Source organism: Macrobrachium rosenbergii, chromosome 2 (genome assembly GCF_040412425.1).
Source record: "Macrobrachium rosenbergii isolate ZJJX-2024 chromosome 2, ASM4041242v1, whole genome shotgun sequence".
NCBI classification, from domain to species: domain Eukaryota; kingdom Metazoa; phylum Arthropoda; class Malacostraca; order Decapoda; family Palaemonidae; genus Macrobrachium; species Macrobrachium rosenbergii.
Genome location: NC_089742.1, coordinates 86,088,882 through 86,110,006, shown reverse-complemented (window position 1 = coordinate 86,110,006; position 21,125 = coordinate 86,088,882). Strand labels below are relative to the sequence as shown.

The 21,125-nt window shown below is 40.5% G+C and overlaps 1 pseudogene; it reads right to left on the bottom strand.

The window, feature by feature from the left end:
- Positions 1–2,419: 2,419 nt before the first annotated feature.
- LOC136848953 (uncharacterized) overlaps positions 2,420–21,125 on the bottom strand; it is a 54,327-nt pseudogene continuing 35,621 nt past the window's right edge.

Genomic DNA, 21,125 nt, shown 5'->3' with positions numbered 1-21,125 from the left:
TTGAGATTATCAACCAAAGGAGAGTTATACAAGAATCATTTTGAGATTCTGCTGAATCCAGAGAGCACAGAAAACATGGATGATATTTATAGCAAATACACAGGAATTTACCCTATATTCCGGTGCTAGATGATTGCATATTGAATCGAGAATTAAAAAGTAATAAATTATACAAACAGAAATTTTAACACTATTGCAGGGATATGAGAAAAGTTTCATGGGTGCCCCCCAATTTTCATATTATACATACACATATATATACATATATATATATATATATATATATATATATATATATATATATATATATATATATATATATATATATATATATATATATATATATATATATATATATATATATATATATATATATATATATGTAATCACAACAGGAGCCACTGCTCAAAACCACATCGACGGGGTAACGAGGGAAAGCACAGAGCATTTTCATGATTTATTGTGCCGACGTTTCACAAACCATCTCGGTTGCATTTTCAAGGCTGTAAAAATTTTGAACACCATATTACTCATAATGACTCTTAGAATATTTCGACAAAATATATAGATTTACTACATTGACATCTTCAGTAAAAGTAAAATATAGCAGAATAGTGAAATTTAAAAAACAAATCAGAATACAAAGATGTAGAAAAAAAAACTTTAAAAATTTAAAAACTTAAAAATGTAAAAGATGTAAAATAACCTTGACATCACTGGTTACATCAATATATTTAAAGTGAGACAAAATAAAATTAGTAAAAACCAGCAGTAAAAAAAAAAAAAATTAAAGGTCAAAATAAAATTAATACTGCTAAAAGAAGAAACATAAAAGCGCAAAAACACTACGGAGTAAAACACCCACCCAGCGGGCAATATCAAAGAGAACCAATGGTGACTGGGTTCCACGACGAAATCATTAAATTAGGTATTTATTTTGAAAACAATTGTTTTCCTCGTAAACTCTTTCTCAGGTACTTAAATAAAATACTCTACCGGAAAATGGTACCTCCTATCTCTATCAGCACTGTTCCCAAATTAAAAATGTATGCGAGTTTTCCGTTTCTTCATGATGACAATTTCAGAAAAAAGCTAATTGATATAATACATAAGGAACTACCAGCCCTAAACTTGAAACTTATTCCTAAGAACCCAGTCACCATTGGTTCTCTGTTCATATACAAAGACAAGCTGAGTCCAATGTTTATATCCAACGTTGTATACAAATATATTTGCCCTAGATGTAGTCGAGGGACCTATGTTGGATGTACAAAAAGGCTACTAAAAGTACGCTTGGACTCTCATAGAGGAGTAAGTTTTGGGACAGGGAGTAGACTGTCCAATCCAGAACAATCAAATATTCGGAATCACTCAAAGATCTGTAAAACACACATAGAGGCCAAAGATTTCCAAATCATAGGACACATACAAAATGAAAACGAATTTCATGTCTTAGAGTCCATAATGATAAAAAAGCTAGTTCCGTCGTTAAACTCGCAGAATTCCTCCATCCAATTGTACATTACGTAATGGCCCATTGCACTTCGTCTTTCGTTTCTCGGTCTCTGAAGGTTCTTCTGTTTAGTTTCTCTTTGATACTGCCCGCTGGGTGGGTGTTTTACTCCGTAGTGTTTTTGCGCTTTTATGTTTCTTCTTTTAGCAGTATTAATTTTATTTTGACCTTTAATTTTTTCGTTTTTTTACTGCTGGTTTTTTACTAATTTTATTTTGTCTCACTTTAAATATATTGATGTAACCAGTGATGTCAAGATTATTTTACGTCTTTTTTACATTTTTTAAGTTTTTTAAATTTTTAAAGTTTTTTTTCCTACATCTTTGTATTCTGATTTGTTTTTTAAATTTCACTATTCTGCTATATTTTACTTTTACTGAAGATGTCAATGTAGTAAATCTATATATTTTGTCGAAATATTCTAAGAGTCATTACGAGTAAAATGGTGTTCAAAATTTTTACAGCCTTGAAAATGCAACCGAGATGGTTTGTGAAACGTCGGCACAATAAGTCATGAAAATGCTCTGTGCTTTCCCTCGTTACCCCGTCGATATATATGTATATATATACATATATGTATAAGTGTATAAATCGTCAATATTATTATTTTGTCATTATTTTTCATGGGGGGGGCACGTGCCATGTGCCGCCACGCCCCCGGTGGTGGTTTGCTATCAGGGAATAGGTTACTTTTTATTCTGGTATTGTTGAATATTGTAGTTGTAAATCCAAGGTGTCCCATATCATGTTGTGTTAATAAGCTTAAACTATCATTTAAATGAGGCAACAAAATGTCACTCCCAATTTTTGGGGATATAAATAATGATCCCTAATTATTTGCTTAGTGTAACACACAGAAATCCAAGATTTGTAGCTAGAAAAAAGATATGTAGAACAAAAGAGAACTTTAACGTTTAACTTGATATTCAACTGCATTCTACAGTAGAATGTGGCATTTTATTATGGAACAAAATGATAAACATATTAGAGAGAGCAGCTGTGATAATAGAATGTGAACAGCAAATAAAGTGATGCACACTTGTACAAAACACATCCCGCATGCTGGAGTGATAGATGCCTCAATTGGTGTTCAACAAGGATTTTCACAGAGTTGAATACTGTTTATTGTGTACATGGACAGACTGGTGCGTCTGCTACAGAATAATTGCTTCCTATGGAGTTCTGAGTGCATTGAATATCTTCATGTTATGGCTGATACCGTTATTCAACGCAAATTTAGAAAAATGAGTATCAGAAAGTTAAGAGTATTATGCAATTATTGTAGTAATTATAGAATGATCATTAAAGAATTAAAAACAAATAGCGATACTGGCGACTGGAAGGATTTAAAAGTACTGTAGATAACATTACTGAGAGTTATACTCGCCTGTACACAATTTTCTGTGCGGAAAACAGCCAAATGCCATCTGTAAACAAAAGTATTTTTGATGCTGCAGTAAACAATTCTGGTTACAAGTCACCTGAGGGACATGGAAAATCAATATAATAAATATTTGCTTAGAATAAGTAAAAAGTACAAGAAATAATATATGTATATTAGAGACGGATAATATATCAGTGAGCAAATTGTGACCAAAAAAACATTTCTGGCATCAAAGCAAGAAAATACAGATGGGGAAGTACCATAAAGGAATGCAAGGTTTCAGATTCATAGCAGATATATCAGATATATCAAGACAAAACTATCTGTTCAACACTTGGAAGTTTATCGCAAATATAGCATGGTAAAATTATAGAAATGCTAAAAAAAACACATATGTATCCCATTTAACTCTTCTGATTGTTCATTGTGCATACAGCCCAGTGTGTTCCTGAAAATGACTGTGTAGGCCTATCATTCACGCAGCCGTGTACCCCCGTGTAATTGAACTGTACTAAATCAAAGAATAATTACTAAATTTCTATTGATAATACATTTTAAAGACAGGACAATTCTATTTTTTATGCAAGATTTATTTTATTTACAAATTGTAGTCCAAGTTTCTAGTATAAAACACTGTCAGTCCAATAGAATGCTACGTCTATATATGTGGCAAATTTAAAACCTCTTTATACCGCACATACAGTAGAAGCGTGGCACTTTCAGGGACTCTGCCTTGATAACATTGGTTAAAATTATCTTCATTGTTTTTCCACACAACATAAATACAAAAATGATGTTCAACAATATAACCAGCTGGGGTGTTCCAATGGACGACATTTCGATGGACATTCTTTAAGACTCTTTCTTTTAAACGCTTTCATGAGAGATTTCTCTCCAACGTAAGTGAAGTTAACTCTCTGTGAAGGAAACGGCTGCGATCCAGGAAAGTGCGTGCAAGTGTATGAATCATGAACTGTCACGTTCTTCTTCGCTAATGGCCAAAGTTTGTTCTGGAAACAAAGAACTGAATCACTAACTAATATTAACGCAGAAAAAAAATGTATTTTCCTAGTAATCAACAGTACAGAAAAAATGTACAGTTTGTTTTTAAAACTAATCAAGGATTCGTATGGAAGTATAATTATTACATCATTTTGGATTTGCACTGGATGGCCTAATGTCAGCTTCGTTACCACTTCGTAGTTTAAAGACTCTATCATTGCCTTAAATAAATAATGCTGTTATTTACCGAGACTCCAGACTGGTCTGCTCGAACGGAAAGAGAGGTTTCCAAAATCGTGTCCCTTATAGAACAAACTTCTTTTTCATGCCACATGCCGCAGCCGCCCCAAGTTCCGCCCAGCATTGGAACGCCATGATATGGATGGTCTCGCATCACATGAAAACACTGTTAAGATTATGGACTGTCATGATAGATATCATTCAGGATCCAGCTAAAAAAATTATTTTTATGACACTAAATGTGGCCAACAAATTTTGAGGGGAGGGAAATATTCAATATCATTTCATCAGTAACACCTATCCTTCTATATTTTTTATGGCAAGCCAAAGATTGGGGTTAATTTCAGGTATAATTTCTCAGTAACTTGATTATGGGTGAAAATATTCTGCTGACTAACAGTGCCAGATGAGAGCCACATCTTGACAGCATCCACTTCCCTCTGCAGTATGGGGGAGTCTGTGTCCCGGACCACGTACCAGTTCACTAATGGATCCCCCATCACAGAGAACCTCCATGCTCGACCTGTTGCTTTACTTATGTTACCTAGAACTGAAAAAAGATCAAGTAATTATAACCTCTCACTAATTTACCATGCCTCTATGAAATACATGACAGAAAGAATATTAAATGATTAGAATAAAAGGCCAAAGAGACTTATGGAAATTAATTCATCTTTAGTATAGAATTCTGGCATATTTGAATGTTCGTAATAACCTATAAGGATACTAAATATGAACAGAGTATGGTGTTCTCTTCATGTAAACCCTGTCATTAAGTTTATTGCTCCTGCAAGCTCCTGGACAACGTGTAGGTAGACATGACTCACACATTCTTATATCACATGTGCAAAGCCACTGTTGCTATGCTAGTAGGCCTGGAAAGTTCTACATAGTATGTCTACCTTCTCCATCCCAATTACTGCATGTACTATAATGGTTATCAACTAAGCAGGTGATAATAATATCTATTCTCCACAACAACCAGGCATGCTGCAGGCTGCCAGTTACCATTTTGTCGTATCCTGATGCCCACCATGAACTTTGCATTCCTTTTCTAGTAATTTTGTACCACTGTTTCAGGTATCAAATTCTGAGTGCAATTTATTCACAAAACTTATTTGCAGTGAGGGGTTTTCAGAGTATAATACTTCACATAAAAATCAAATCACAGGTGGACTACTACTGCTCACTATCAATTTAACTTTTCCCCTTCTCTCATGCAAAAGCAGCAGAGGTAAACAAGAGGTAGGGTGTTATGTAAGGAGACTTAAACTTCAATAAATTATATTTTTAGATAAATTATTTAAGATTTTCAGTGCCTCCCATTGCTAGTTTTACTTTCAATGATTCATTGTCATGAACGGTTCGATGAATGGTACTGAGAGTTACATCAACAAACAGATATACTGTATATCTTGTAATGAATGATATATGCCCAGAAACAACTGACCTTTTGTACTAAATAATAAATGTTATGATGCTTTAATCCAATTTTTCTCATATAAACGGGAAACATACCATTCATAATATTAAAAAAAGCTTTGGAGTTTTAAAATTAAGATAAATACACCTCCAGACCTGCTGTCAGTTGATTGTCTTGGTTGTAGAAATCTACTAAAACTATCAATTCCCATCATGAAATCTAACGACTGATGAAAGCATTCATCCCAAAGTGAAAACAGTATTAACCAACCTGGTAGGTAGTCTGTATGACACAGATCCAGATGTGGGTACTTGCATGCTAACTTACACATCCAGTTCGTGAAGGCTAAGTCTGACATGTTAAGATGATGGTAAACTCGGACACTCCAGCCAGGGTAAGTTTTTGTTACTTCAGGAATAAGAATTTCAAGTCCACTGTAGTAGTCACTTGGAAAGGTACCATAAACAGAGTAGCTTACTACCTACAAATGGATATGCCCAGGTAGTTTTAATTTCAGACAACTTTAAAATTAAATATCTTATTTGTCTACTTGTGCTGACTGAAAGTTACAAGAATAGGAGATGACAAATTAGTTGGAACACTTTAAATGAAAATATAAATAAAATAGCGAATTTTTAAAGTAATTTGGGTATTTCCTAGCATACAAACCTGAAGTTCTTTGCATAGGATTTAGCTTATGAATGGGAACTGGAAAGGCTGTTTAACTTTCAGACAAGGATGTTAACTACCGATGGTAGGGGGGAAGTGTAGCCCACTAGTTGTCTGCACTCTGCTTTGTCTTTTAGCCCAGGTACCAGAATGAGGGGAGGCAAGCTAAAATATAAATAAAATAGCGAATTTTTAAAGTAATTTGTGTATTTCCTAGCATACAAACCTGAAGTTCTTTGCATAGGATTTAGCTTGCGAACGGGAGCTGGAAAGGCTGTTTAACTTTCAGACAAGGATGTTAACTACCAATGGTAGGGGGAAAGTGTAGCCCACTAGTTGTCTGCACTCTGCTTTGCCTTTTGGCCCAGATACCAGAATGAGGGGAGGCTGAGGTGGGAAGTGAATGTAAAGACCTTCAGGTTTGTATGTTATGAAAAATTCAAATTATTTTAAAAAATTTGCAGTTTGTTCCTACTTATCTATAACCATTGATAGGGAGAGTTTGGGCAAATCTCTGAACTGATTGGTTGGTTCTATCCACCCAGGAATACTTTCCTGGTCTGGAAGAGATGAAGAAGGAATCCCGCACCTTTAGCTTGTTGAATGTATGGGATGTTGCAAGTGCTAGACTTCTTGGCTTAAAGTAATGTGTTTGTATCATTACCTTGAAGAAGGCTTGGATGAACTCAAAAGTGTTGGAGACAAAGAAACTTGCTAATAAAAACCAACGGGTTTAAAACTTGCTAATAAAAACCAACGGGTTTAATACTTGCCAATAAAAACCAAAAGGTTTGTTTCATTGTCTATCCCTCTCTCACCTTGTCAAGAGAGAAGGGGGAGGGGGACATACATCTAATCAATCTACAAAAAGATGAAAGACAGGGTACCCCTATCGTGCACTCACATAACTCGTGTGTCCAGCAAGTGACAGTTCGCTACCTGTCTCTCTCCCTACAAGAGAGGAAGGTAAAAGAGAAAAAGGAGGAGACCAGTCACTCATACACATTCTCTCTCACTTACTGAACATCTTAGACAAGATGCTACCCATTCCCTTTGGGGAACTGGATGAGCTACACAACATGTTGGGCAACCACCACAGGACCCAAGGAAAACATGTCCAGGGACCTGTGGGCAATGACTGGAAGGTAGAACGAGGTGAATGTGGTCTGGTGGGACTACACACCTGCTTGAAATACCTCTTGAACCAACAGGTTGAATGACTGAATGATTATGGATACTGATGTCACAGCATCTAGGTAAAAAACTGGCAGGTTCTTCCGGAATGCAAGGAATGGGGCAATGCCCCCTAACTTTGTGAGCTCTCGTCCATACCAAACTCCCGTCTACCTCACCAGATGAAGAGTACGCTTACTTGAGCGTCTCACAAAAGCAGAAGGAAATTGTGTTCTTGGACACCTCTTTCTTAGTCGAACCAGTACTAATGAAGAGGTGTAGACACTCAGGCCTGAGCTGCCAAGTTCTCTTAAGGTGGTGCCAGCAGCACCGTAACTGGACAATGTAGCATCTCATACAGATCATTACCTACAAAGTCCTCTAGGTAGGGGATCAAAAAGAACTTAAATCTGGTGTCAGGGACCAAAGGATCCTGAGTCTTCACCACAAATTCTGGGATAAACTCAAGCATAACAGATCCTGATGCCCCCGAGCGCTTAACATCAAAGGAAAGGCCATGAAGCTCACTTGCTCTTTTTGCTAAAGACTAGGCAAGCAAGAAAACAGCCTTGAGGGTCAGATCATTGTCTGATGACTCTTGCAACATCTCATACAGAGTTCGAGTCAGGCTCCTCAAGATGGGAGACACGTCCCACTCAGGGGGTCTGAGTCCCCTGGATGGGCAAGACTTTTTGAAGCTTCTCAGAAGCATGGAGATCTCCCATGGGGACGAGACATCTATCCCCCTTCAACCAAAGGACTTGGCCAAGAGCAGCTCTATAGCCCTTTATGGCTGAAACTAAGAGAAGCTTCTCTTGGCGAAGAAAGAGAAGAAAGACCTCTACCTGCTGAAGAGAAGCTCTGGCCAGAGAGATGCATAGAAGATGAATCTTTTCTCCTGATACACAGATACAGAGGATTTTTGCAGGCATCCAGATATCTTCTTTGCTGCACATCAAGAAAACCTTCTCATTCGTGGGAGACAGTCTCCAGGCATAAAGCGCCAGCGCTTCCACTTCCTAGTGATACCTCTCTACATGTGGGTGGTACAGAAGGTTGTGCTATGGGAAAATCTCTCTCAGGGCCTTGGATAAGAAAGCCAGCAGGTCCAGATGCCTCTCGGCATGTGGCCACTTGAGAGTCATCAGAGTCAACCTGGGATATGTGATGATCATGACCCTTTGATCACTTGACGAATTAGGCAGAATGGAGGGAAGGCATACTCATCTAAGCTGTCCCATGGGTACTGGAATGCATCCTCCATTGCAGCCCATAGGTCCACCACAAATGAGTAGAACACCAGTAACTTCTTGTACCAGGTTGTGAAAAGGTCTATGATTGGAACTCCCCTTAGAATGAAGGGCCTCTCTGCAACGTCCTGGTGTAGGGACATTTTGTTTCCATCACCTGAATCTGACAACTGAGCTTATCTGCCACCATATTCTGGGACCCCAGATTGTACCTGGATGACAGCTTTACTGAATGCACTATCACCCACTCATGTAACTGCACCACCAATTCATCCAGCTGAAAGGAAACTAGTCCTCCCTCCTTGTTGACATATGCCACCACTATGGTGTTGTTTCTCATCAACACCACAGAGTACCCTATCAATTGGTCCTAAAACTTTTGTACAGCTAAAAACGGCTGCCTTGAGTTCCAGGATGTTGGTGTGGAGGTGTCTGTCATTCTGGTCCCACACACCTTAAAGTAATAACTCTTCCAGGTGTGCGCCCCATCCCTCGGTTGATGAATCTGAAAACAGAAGCGTCTTGGGAGGGGGAGTGCCCAGCAGCACTCCTATTAAGAGGTTCCTGTTGTCTGGTCACCAAGCTAGATCTCTCCTGATTTCCTCCCACAGAGGGATAGGAGAGAAAGGAGGGTCCCTTGCTGGAGACCAAAACTTCTTCATCCTCAACTGAAGGGATCAGATGTGAAGCTTCCCATCAGGGACCAGCTTTTCCAAAGACGACAGGTGACCAGGAACGACTTGCCACTGCCGAGCAGGTTACCCCTGTTAAGACAGGAACTTCCAGGCTGCCTCTGTGAACTTGCTGATATGTGAGTCTGAAGAGAAGACTCTGGCTGCTGCCATACCTATCAGCATGCCCAAATACTTTCCCCTCTGCTTGGGCATGAGATCTGACTTCTCAAAGTTGATCGTAGCCCCTAGGTAGGGGCAAAACTTGAGAAGATGGTCTCTGTCCTGAAGCAACTGAAGCACCAGGACCAGCCAATCATTCAGGTACCTCAATAGGCATATCCCATGTGAATGAGCCCAAGCTGAGATCAGTCCGAACTTGCAAGTTAACACTTGGGGAGTAGTTGAGAGCCCTAAACAAAGTGTCCTGGACTGGAATACCACCCCCCCCAACAAGAGTAAAGCTGAAGTACTTGCTAGAGGACCAATGGATGGGTATTTGAAAATACGCATCCTTCAAGTCCACTGAAACGTGAAGTCGCTCTCTCTGATGAAATCAAGAATTGACTGAACCATTTCCATCTTGAACCAGGCATGGCGAATGAACCGGTTCAGAGGAAAGACATCGATGACTGGCCTCCAGCTGCCTGTTGCCTTCTCCACAGGAACAAGCGACTGTAAAACCCTGGAGACCGATCCTTTACAACTTCCACAGAGCCTTTCCTGAGCATCACATTTACCTCTTCCCAAAGGATGAGATCCGTCTGTAAGATGGGAACGTACCATATGTCTGGAACAGGACCAGATTGAGGGTGAGGGGTGATGAATACTTGAAGGGTAGTAGATACCCTATCCAAAAGACATCTACTACTCAGGTCTTTGCTCCATATCACTGCCATGTTGCCCAATGGTTCGACAAGCATCCCCCCACCATCACCAGCAAGTGGGTAGGACTTTCACCCTGAGAGTCTTCCACCTGCTTCTTGTCCTTGCCCCCTTCCTGGAAAGGAAGAATGGCCAAAAAGGGACACGACAGCATGCCTTTTGCTACTGGGGCATAAGAAGCCTGGGTTCCTCTACGAGAGGCTGAGAAAGTCTGGCAGTGCACATGAAGACCCAGATGTCTTGGCCACTGCCTCGTGAACAAGATTGTCCACCATGCCCTCCACCTCTCGTATAGCAAAGAGGTAGGTGAACCCCAGGACCAGTCTGTTCCTGAGTGCCAATGTCGACTCGGACCCAACGAACCTAGAGATTTGAGGCAGTACTGCATCTCTCCTCTTCAAAACAAGGTTCACCCACAGGTTTGCTGTCTGGTGGGTGGGGTAGGTAATGCCCCTACCTCCTGACATCATCATTCTCCTAAAAGCTGAGTCCTTGGCAGTCGATTCCAGTGCTGCTGCCTCCGCCTGTGAGAAGGAGGCTCCCTCTGCATGGAGCCACTCCAGCAACAGATCATGACACAGACGGGTCAGGTCCGGGTTAACCTGTTTGGTTAGCGGTGGGCTCTCCAATGGAACAAAGTATTTCCTCTGGTGAACTAGAGGCAGAGGAAGTGTCTTGCATGGCCAGATAGACTAAAGTGAAATATCTTGCTCAGAAACAAGATAATTCACCTGGTCCAAAATCCCATCAGCAATTCTAGACCAAGGCAAGCTGATCAAAACCCAGGGTTCCTTCTGGGGTCCCCAAAAAGACTCAATGGCTGAAGAATGGTCAACAGGAAAAGCCAAGGTCTCTTCCTTGAGATCATTATAATGCCGTATCATCTTAATGATCTCTATGAAATGCCTCTGCAACTTTGGGGAGTCTGAGTCCTGGGGCACAGGAAACTCAGGTCCTTCCAAGTCCTGGTCCTTCCAAGTCACACTCAGAGCCCCTTGGTAATCTCTCAACCACTCAAGCATACATCCTGTCCAGTCCAAGGACTGAACCCAGAACATATGCTTCTATGGACAGGCTGGGATGGGAGTGAGAATGGTCCTGGTCCCAAGCCCTGGGCCTGTCCAGCTCCCTGAAAACCCCCAGAGGTGGAGGCGAAAGGTGAGGGATTGCAAGCAGCCTTGCCCATCCTGTTGAAGACTGAGGTCCCAACAGGTGAGTGAGGCCATGGGCAGGTTAAGGAGAGCAGTCCCACTCATGTGGGCAGGGCTGTCTAATGAGCACGCGCCATCCTTCTTAGAAGCTTTAGTAGGGAACCTACTCTTGCCTTGCCTGGGTGACCAGGCTGGGTCACCATCCTGGGACTCCTGGGCCACTGTCATTGAAGAGCGGGAAGGAAGTGAGGGAGCACCTGTGTGCTCTTTGCTCACCTTCTTTTGTTATGCCATGTTGGCAGCCGGGCCTGGATCCACAGACCAGGGACCCTTGTCAGCCAGTGTAGGTGAGCTGCTAGGACCAGTACTGGTACACCTGGGGTACAGAGAACCCTGGGCAGAGGTTGCTCTTGTGTTCTTGGCAATGGGAGTGGCAGTACTCTCAGTACTGCTGGTGAGAGACCCGGTAGCTTTCTCTTCGGGTGAGGGCTGGCTGCTGGAAGCTCTAAAAGACTTCCCGTTTGCAGGTGAGGCAGCCCTCTTCTTCCTCTGTTTGCTAGCTTTGGAAGAGAAAGGGGAAAAGGCAATAGCACTCAACAAAGACGAAACAACAACAATGACTTTCTTCTCCTCTTCTTTGACTTCTTGCCAAGGGCAGCCTTAGACAGCAGTGTGTGGAGGGGGACATCATGTAATGATGAAGTAGATGGAAGCACCTTGGGCACATCATCGAAGCCATGTGTGGAGTAGCCAAAGATGTGGGGGCAATCCTACAGCCGGTGGATGCTGTAAATGTAGAAGCTGTCACAGTTATGGTCAAAGCAGTTACTGGAAGGCCTTTCACAGACTTCAAATGATCAATCAAGAAAGACTCACTTGGCTTCCCCAAGAGCCCTATGGAGGGCCAGAGCTTCCTAAGCACCTCTGCCTCCACAGTACCTGCAGCAAAAGTCGGGTTAGGTGAGGCAGCCTCCCCACGCCCTGAAAACGAGTGTCCACCCAAGGACAACTCCTCCTATGAGTGAAAAGAGACTATTGGAGGGGAACTGAGCTGGTCATCTTCCCTCTCGACAGCTCTCTGCCAACATAGCAATAGGAGTAGGCGAAGGGGATATTCCTCCTTTGGCGAAAGTTTGGTTGGAGGTAAGACAGAACCAAAGAAAATCTTTGGTGTCACTGGTGGAGTGACACCAATGAAACTTTCTTCTCTCTCTTCCTCCTTCCAGCAAATGTCACCCATTGCTCAGAAGGCCAGACCTGCATTCTGAACATGGGCTGTTTTGGTTACATTCATGCCTCTGGCATGATACAAATAAGGTATGATGATCAACCTTGATAAAGGAGAGGAACTGGTTACAGGGCCTGTCCTTCCCTGGATAGCATCTAAGTACTTGAGGTTTCCTCTCCACAGTAGGCTTAAGTGATTGAAGGGTTTGTACAATGAAAAGCAACTGTCAAACAATATATTTCAATATCAACAAAAGAAAAAGCACAAAAAGTAAACTGCAGTCGGGCAGTGAAGCGTAGCCAACGACTTCGCATGACAGCAGCTGAAAGCAAAGTTGAGTGCAAACCAACTAGTAGGCAGGGCTTCCCCCTTAACATCGGTACTTAACGACCTTGTCTGAAAGTTGAATGGCTGTTCCTGCTCGCATTCCAAGCTAAAGCCTATGTTAAGAATGAAGGTTTGTATTTGTGTAGGAACAAACAATAATTTTATTGGGAAGGAATCTGGACAACTGTACCAATAACTTTTGCAAATGGAAGAAAAGAAAGATTGAATAAGAAAATTGCGTAAATAACTGAGGATCATGCAATGATCTGATGATACGCATTACACAAATTATATTTGTGCCAACAGCCAACTTACCTTTTGGTTAGGTCCTCTGAGAGTTGCCCAGCTGCTACATGTTGATTTCCCATAAATTTTCTTTAAATCTCAAGAGCCTTTTGACGAGAAATTGTATTCCATGGACAAGGATGAGTAAGAGGTGCCTCAATGGTCCTTTTGCAGGGGCAGATATCCAAGTCAAAAGTTAACCTGCATGACTGTGGTTCTGACTGGTGTTCCTTCAAGATTGCTTCATTCAGAATTACATAAACCAAACCAAGAGAAATGGTCACGTGTGGCAAGAATTTAAGTCTCTTGTTATTCAGCATTGTCATTTCCAATAACTGCAAGAAATATTGTGAGTTTATTTCTTCTCTACAATGGATGTTAAAGAAATAAGAAAAACTATACCTTTACCCCTACATTATTTTTCCTTACTTACATGTGTGTGTGTGTGTGTGTGTGTACGTAATGTTTGTACTGCTACAGCATATATGGGTGTTCCCTTTGGATGACCTACTGTATACCCGAGAGGCCATGAGACGTATCACCGTTGTTCACAATGACATTCTGAACGCCTCACCAACACACTTGCTACCACTCTGCTACACAGATGCTCATTGAAAACCGCCTGGATAATTTAAAAATCATTGTTAGGCGAACGATGTCCAGTCTGATCATCCGAATGGGAAACAGCAGCAATTTTCTTATCCAATGCATCCTAAGCAGTGAGGCAAGAAGATCTAAAATGTGAGAAAGATGGGATAATGAGGTGTCTGTTCCACAAATGACTATATTTTTTCACACAAGGGTGGCCTGATATACTTATTCCCTATTTTTCCGAGTTATTAAGTGTCATCTGCAGAATCTGTTATTATTATTATTATTATTTAGATTTGTTTTTTTTTTTTACTTTTCGTATTTAGCTTCTGTAATCACCTGAGATCCCTAGCTGGAAATTAATTTTATGCAATCTGTTTTTTATTTGTTATCATATTTAATATTTTTGCTGTTATTCTCAATTTTATTATTGTCATTACCATTATTATGAAAACTATTTTTACTACTACTTCAGCAACTGTGTAGATATTGCCGATTGTCATTTTCATCATTTTATCTCGTGTATCTAGATTGTGTGTATTGTATTGTCTCTAATTTGTATATTCCATGTATATTGCCCTGAGCTGAAATAAAGATTTTATATATATACACACATATATATATATATATATATATATATATATATATATATATATATATATATATATGTGTGTGTGTGTGTGTGTGTGTGTGTGTGTGTGTGTGTTACATGCATATGTGTAAGGAAAATAACGTAATAAGTAAAGGCAAAGTCTTCCATATTTCTTTTTGTCCATTTTAGTGAAGAAATGGGCATTAAAGGTGTATATATATATATATATATATATATATATATATATATATATATATATATATATATATATATATATATATATATATATATATATATATATATATATATATATATATATATATATATATATATATATTATATACAGTATATATATACACAAATTTTGTCATATTAATCTCAGTTGGAAGCATTGTGTGTGGGTTCATGAGTTAAATCATTTATAATTCTAATAGCTTAATCATCTACGTTGATTTTTCATGCTCTTGTGGTTTGCTTCATTCCGCATTAGGGCTAAATGAGAGGAGCTACAATGCGGCTAGTCCACTTCAATGTAAAATCCAAGGCCAGGCGAATCTCATCATGTGGACAAAATTCTCTGTTTCAGATATTTCAAAAGGCCCTATAAAAAGTTATGAAGTAAAGCCATCTATAAGGAAAGAGGTTGTATGTATGATTCTAAAATAATATACTTAAAATTATGTCTTTTTTTATAGTTGGTGCGCCAGTTCGCGGAAATCAAACAATCTGATGATTAGAGTTTTATAATTCCTGAACAAAAACGTTCATCATCATGAAAAATCTCCTGTGAGCGAAAGATAAGCAAGGAGTTTCTTCGAGTTTTTTTTTCACTTATAATAAGATCAAGCTATGGTACAATCCTATTTGTGCCATTTAAGTGAAACTCACAAGAATCCTGAAGGCATTTGATATGGGTAGTCGAATGAAGAAACAAAATTTTGATGGTTATAAGTTTCCCACCTGACAAGTTCACAGCTTCAAGTTTCGCAGAGTCAAAAGACCGGTTAATTTAAATTTGAGATAACACACGCATTCGTTACAATGGAAGTAATTCAGATTATATGAAAAATGATTACTATCTACATATATAACAAAAGTGATATGATTTTAATGAATACCACATTCATGTTAACGTTCAGCTCTGAGCACGTTGAAGAATGTTGCCAAAATATAAAAGCACCTTTGTCTTGCGAATGGAATCGACCTCATAAATCAATCAATGGGTAAAGCATTGTGCACGAAAAGAATGACGTACCAATATGTACAATGTACTCCGAAAGATGGACTAGCGACAGTCACTGAAATAACATTTGTCTGGTACCAGACACACCTACTCAAAACACCGGTTCATGGCCAAGTATCACCTCTTCCAAAATTCTCTTATTTTTAGGTTAGGAAGTATTTTCTGAGCAGCATGGAAGCCCATACACTTGACTTTTCCGTACATGCTTATGGAACTGTACCACAAACCTTCCACCGACTAGCATGGGATACAAACACTGCTCCAGAAAGTTCAGTAGTCCAGGAATAAGTGTCTCGTAGATCACTGGGGAAGGTTTCAGACGCTCCTGTTCGGTCGTTTGACAGGCTCGATTTTGTAGTAATATTGTCTTCTTTTATCAAAGAACACACTGACTGACATGTATACAGCAGTTTGTATGGCATCACGGCACGGTAAGTGATAAGTCAAATATGATGTTGTACTTATATATAACCAGTTCTCACTCTATATGGATGTTCGTAGGCTCATAGTGGTACGCCTATACCTAATATGTTGCCAACTCCAGAAAGCATGAAATGAACTGATGGTCAAATCAATAAAAGTAGTTTTAGAACACTTGTTCAACCTCAGTTTTGGTATTTTTTCATAAAGTCCATCTTTATCTGCCTTCTCACTAAAGAACACGAGGTCGTCAAAGTTTAGAAGATTTAGACCGCACCAGAACCTTCCAGTGTGATTTGCCACAACATAAAATTAATCTGGTAATTTCATTGACCTTGATGTGTACTATGTTCTTATCATGTATCTAAGAGAAGCAATAGGAACTTGTGTCATGCTTTGGTACAATGAGCTACAAAAGAATATGTCGACTGAATCCTAAACATGTTCTAAACATTAAATGGAAACTTAGGCAATGTTGTCGTTTTCATTTAATACAAAAAATGGAAGTTGTTCTGTCAAAAACGCTGTTATATGAGTCGTCATCATTAAAATTAATGCTTTTGACTTGACTGAATAATTCACTTATATTTTTTATTATAATATTTTATTATATCTAAAGTCTTGTTGCTTTCGATGGTCAGGACAAACAAATGCTCAGTTTTCGAAGAATTTTTTCGTACTTGGGGTGACGCTGTTAAACGATGAAACACTCATCTGAGAGCATGGAAATAAAATAATGCTATTTTTAATTTCATTCCTTATATTCATGCAGACGACTTGTGAAATAAATAAGAACTCTTATTGATTAGCTTGGCTTTATTGTAAAAGACCAGCCTATGTTGCTGGGCCTAATATCAATCACCGGCAAAAAAGTGATGAAACCACAAAAGGGGTAGTAACGCCCAGCCACAAGAGACAGATAATTATGGAGGTCTGAGGATACAAAGGAGGGGTAGGGCATAGGGCTTTACTCCGCAACCTGATAAATTATGATGAAAGCGAAAAGCAGGAGTCTTTTCTCAATTAGTATAGAAAGCGAGTGCCATTATAATACGCACAACGCTAACCATACCTGAAGAGATACACGCTGGCACTTCTTCAGGCAATACAGTTTGAAGACATATAGCAAATGTATCACTCAAAAGTGTGCGATCATATAAACACAATGCTTCTTTGTGGGTAATATTTTTTTGGTTCTTCTTCTACTTTCTTCTCGTCGAGAATAATACAGCGAATATGGGCTGGGTCAGTGTTGGGTGATACTGGAATCAGACGCTCTTGCATAATTTTCACGCCATCAGAGGTGGTTCGTCCAAATGAAGCCTATTCAATATGTGTATTATAATGGTACTCGCTTCTATACTGATTGAAAAAAGATTCCTACTTCTATTTTTCACTTTCATCATAATTTATCAGGTTGCAGAGTAAAGTCCTGCGCAGGGGTGTCATTTCAGATTTTTGATGGGGGGGGGCAAAGGCGGTTTGGCCAGCGAAGCGAGCCTGATCACCTGGGGTTTTTTTTACTTTAAGCTATTTTATGTGCTTTTTGAAGCACACAAAATAGATAGACAGATAGAAAGATATAACTTAATGTGATGACACATTTGAATTTCGGTAGGAATAATGGAAAACCAGCTGCTGTTACTTCTTGGGGCTTGGTGGGATGAGGGGGGGCAAGTTGAGGCTGGGGCAGTTGCCCCCCCTAAAAGACGCCCCTGATCCTACACCCTACCCCATACCCATACCTATACCCATACCCATACCATCCATACTGTTACCCATACCCATACCCATATCTGTGCCATACCATACCCCTACCCATACTTGTACCATACCCATACCAGTGCCCATTTCCATACCAATGCCCATACCCATACCCATACCCATATCCCTACCATACTCATACCCATATCGATACCATACCATTCCTATACCATACTCATATCCATACCATACCCATACCCATATCCGTGCCATACCTATACCCATACCCACAGGTAAATTAACCCTACTAATAATAGTCAGCAAAAGTCTATAGCACTACCAGCCCCATTTAAGGGGATGGGGGGAAGAGGGAAGGGAGGGGAAGGGGGAGTAGGAGGGTAAGGAGGGAAGGGAGGGGAGAGAGGAGTGAAGGGTAGGGGAGGGGGAAGGGGAGGGAAGGTGGAAGGAGGAGTAGGAGGAGAGGGGCTGGGGAAGGGGGATGGAAGAGTGAAGGGGAGAGGGAGGAAAAGGGGAGGGGGGAAGTAGAAGGGAAGGGGAAGGAAGTGGAGGGGAAGCGAAAGGTGAGGGGAAGGGGGAGGAGAGGGAAGGTGAGTGGAAGTAGAGGAGGAAGGGGGAAGGGTGAGGGGAGCGGATGGAAGAGGGAAGGGGAGAGAAGATGAAAAGTGAGGGGAAGGGGATGAGGAGGAGAGGGGAGGGGGGAAGGAAGAGGGAAGGGGAGAGGGAGGACACAGCTAAATTAACACTTGACCTTATGCTCGGGGAGGGGAGGGAAAGGGAAGGGCAAGGGAGGTGGAAGAGGGAGGGGGAGGGAAAGGGAAGGGGGAGAGGGATGGAAGAGGGAGGAGAGGGGGATGACACAGCTAAATTAACACTTCATCTTGTGCTGGGGAGGGGTGGAGAAGGGGGAGTGGATGGAGGAGGGAAGGGGAGGGAAGAGGAAGGGAGGATGGACGATGGAAGGGGAGGGAAGAGGGAATGGGAGGGAAGTGGGTGGGGAGGAGGGGAGGATGGAAGAGGGAGGGGATGGAAGAGGGAAGGAGGGGATGGAAGAGGAGGGATGGGAGGGAAGGGGAGGAAGGGGAAGAGGAGGGGATGGAAGAGGGAAGGGGAGGGAAGAGGGAAGGGGAGGGGGCAGGAAGAGGGAAGGGAGGGGAGGGGAAGAGGGAAGGGGAGGGGAGCACACAGCTAAATTAACACTTGATCATGCACTCCAGTGTGCAAACAAACAAACAAACATATGTTTTAGAGTTTTAGTATTATATAGACAGAGAGATAGATAACTGAGAGTAAGTCAGCCAGCTTCTCCTAACACCATTTGTTATTCACACACATTAAGAAAACGGCGTCTCTTCTAATGTTGTGAGCAGTCTATACCTGGGAATCAGGAAATCTGAATTTTGGTGGCTAATTTGAATGGTATACTGTAACTTTAAATTTCGTTATTTCAACAAACAAACCTCGAAAGGCAGCCCTCCATAATACGAGTTTTCAGAAAAACTAAGTATCACAGCTGTATCTTTTACCGTTATTGCTCCACAGATATGTTGGGTCGCTCACCCACCCACCCACTCAACCATTTGGACTGTTAACTAGTGTGACGTCATTCCCCCTTCGAGAGCTAGCCAATCACTGGCGTGCAGTTGGTGGGGCTTAGCTGCAAAACTAGGTGGATTTTGCTGTAGTTAACAGTCCAAATGATTACCAGTACAGATTTGACTCCATTCGGTAATGCTGAGTTTTCTTGCATGAATCATGACACCACAGATTTGAGTCCCTGAAGCTGTGAAGTATGCAACTGATATTTCCGATAAATGATATATTAAGTTATGAAGATCTTGAATCATTTTGTCTGTGCATCTTATCTTTTTTTTACCAAGCACAGCCTAAATAGCCTACACAAGCATCTTCCTTTCTTTTCTTTTCAATTGGTGATGGCCTACATAAGCGATCCCACATTGACCACATTAATTGAAATGAAGCACAGACTTATGCAGCCAGTTCCGATATTAGGGTATTAATTCTTCATAATCCTGCATGTCAAATGTTAATATCATTGAGAGATTAGGACTACATATTAATTTCTTACATTTTGATGCAAATTGTTTTCTACCCATATCTGTTGGTAATAGAGTAGCTTTTAATTGATGTAGTTTCAACTCCACGATATACTGTATAATGTATATGCATAAAGTGGAATGTACACATCTAAGCAAGTGCATATACACACTGAAGTGCCGGAACAACATTCCCATCTTTGCTTTGCATTTGGCCAATAGTATTGCTATTTGATCATTGTTCCGGCACTTCAAAACAAGAAAAGCCGAACACATGATGATGCTTTATAAAACGTATGTATGTAGTCCACTTGAGTATTGCAATATGATATGGTACCCACACTACCGAAAGGATATTGCACAAATAGAGAGTGTATAAAGGTCCTTTACAGCTGGAATAGAAGAAGTTAAGGACCTTGACTACTGGGAAAGACTACAATTCTTAAAGATATATAGTCTCGAAAGGAAAGAGAATGCTACATGATAATACAGGCATGGAAACAGATAGAAGGAATTACCAAAAACACCATGGAGCTAAAAATATCAGAAAGAGCAAGCAGAGGTAGATTAACAGTGCCCAAAACTATACCAGGAAAACTAAGGAAAGCACACAGGACATTAATCCACTATGCACCAGCATCAATAATGCAGCGTCTATTCAATGCATTACCAGCTCATCTGAGGAGCATATCAGGAGTGAGTGTAGATGTGTTTAAGAATAAGCTCGACAAATATCTAAGCAGCATCCCAGACCATCCAAGATTGGAAGATGCAAAATATACCGGAAGATGCATTAGCAATTCTCTGGTAGACATCAGAGGTTCCTCACACTGAGGGACCTGGGGCAACCCGAACGAACTGTAAGGTTAAGGTAAGGTAAGGCTCAATTCGACCTATCCCCCCTACCAAGAAAAACCATCAACCTAAAAATGGTCTGTGGCAGAAAATCATGGGCGTAGGTAACGTCAGGCAGCCTAATGAGAGCTGCTGAGCTCTCCTGGCACCAGTGCAAATCTGGCGCAGTGCCACCCCTTTTTCCTACAAAATTCTTTGGCACCTCTATCCAGAAAGACTGCCCGATGCTTCGCCTGTTCCTATTCCTTACAATCCTGTACTTTATTCTCTTCCTTTAACATTTTCCTTTTGTTATTTCCTCTTTTTCCCTTTGCGTACCCCTCACATTTATTTCACGCCTTACCAAGGCACAAATTTTACTTTACTTTCCACTCTGCCAATGCAAAGTGCAAATTGACAGACATTTCAAATTCATGAGTCCTATGACTTCCCTCTCATGCCAAT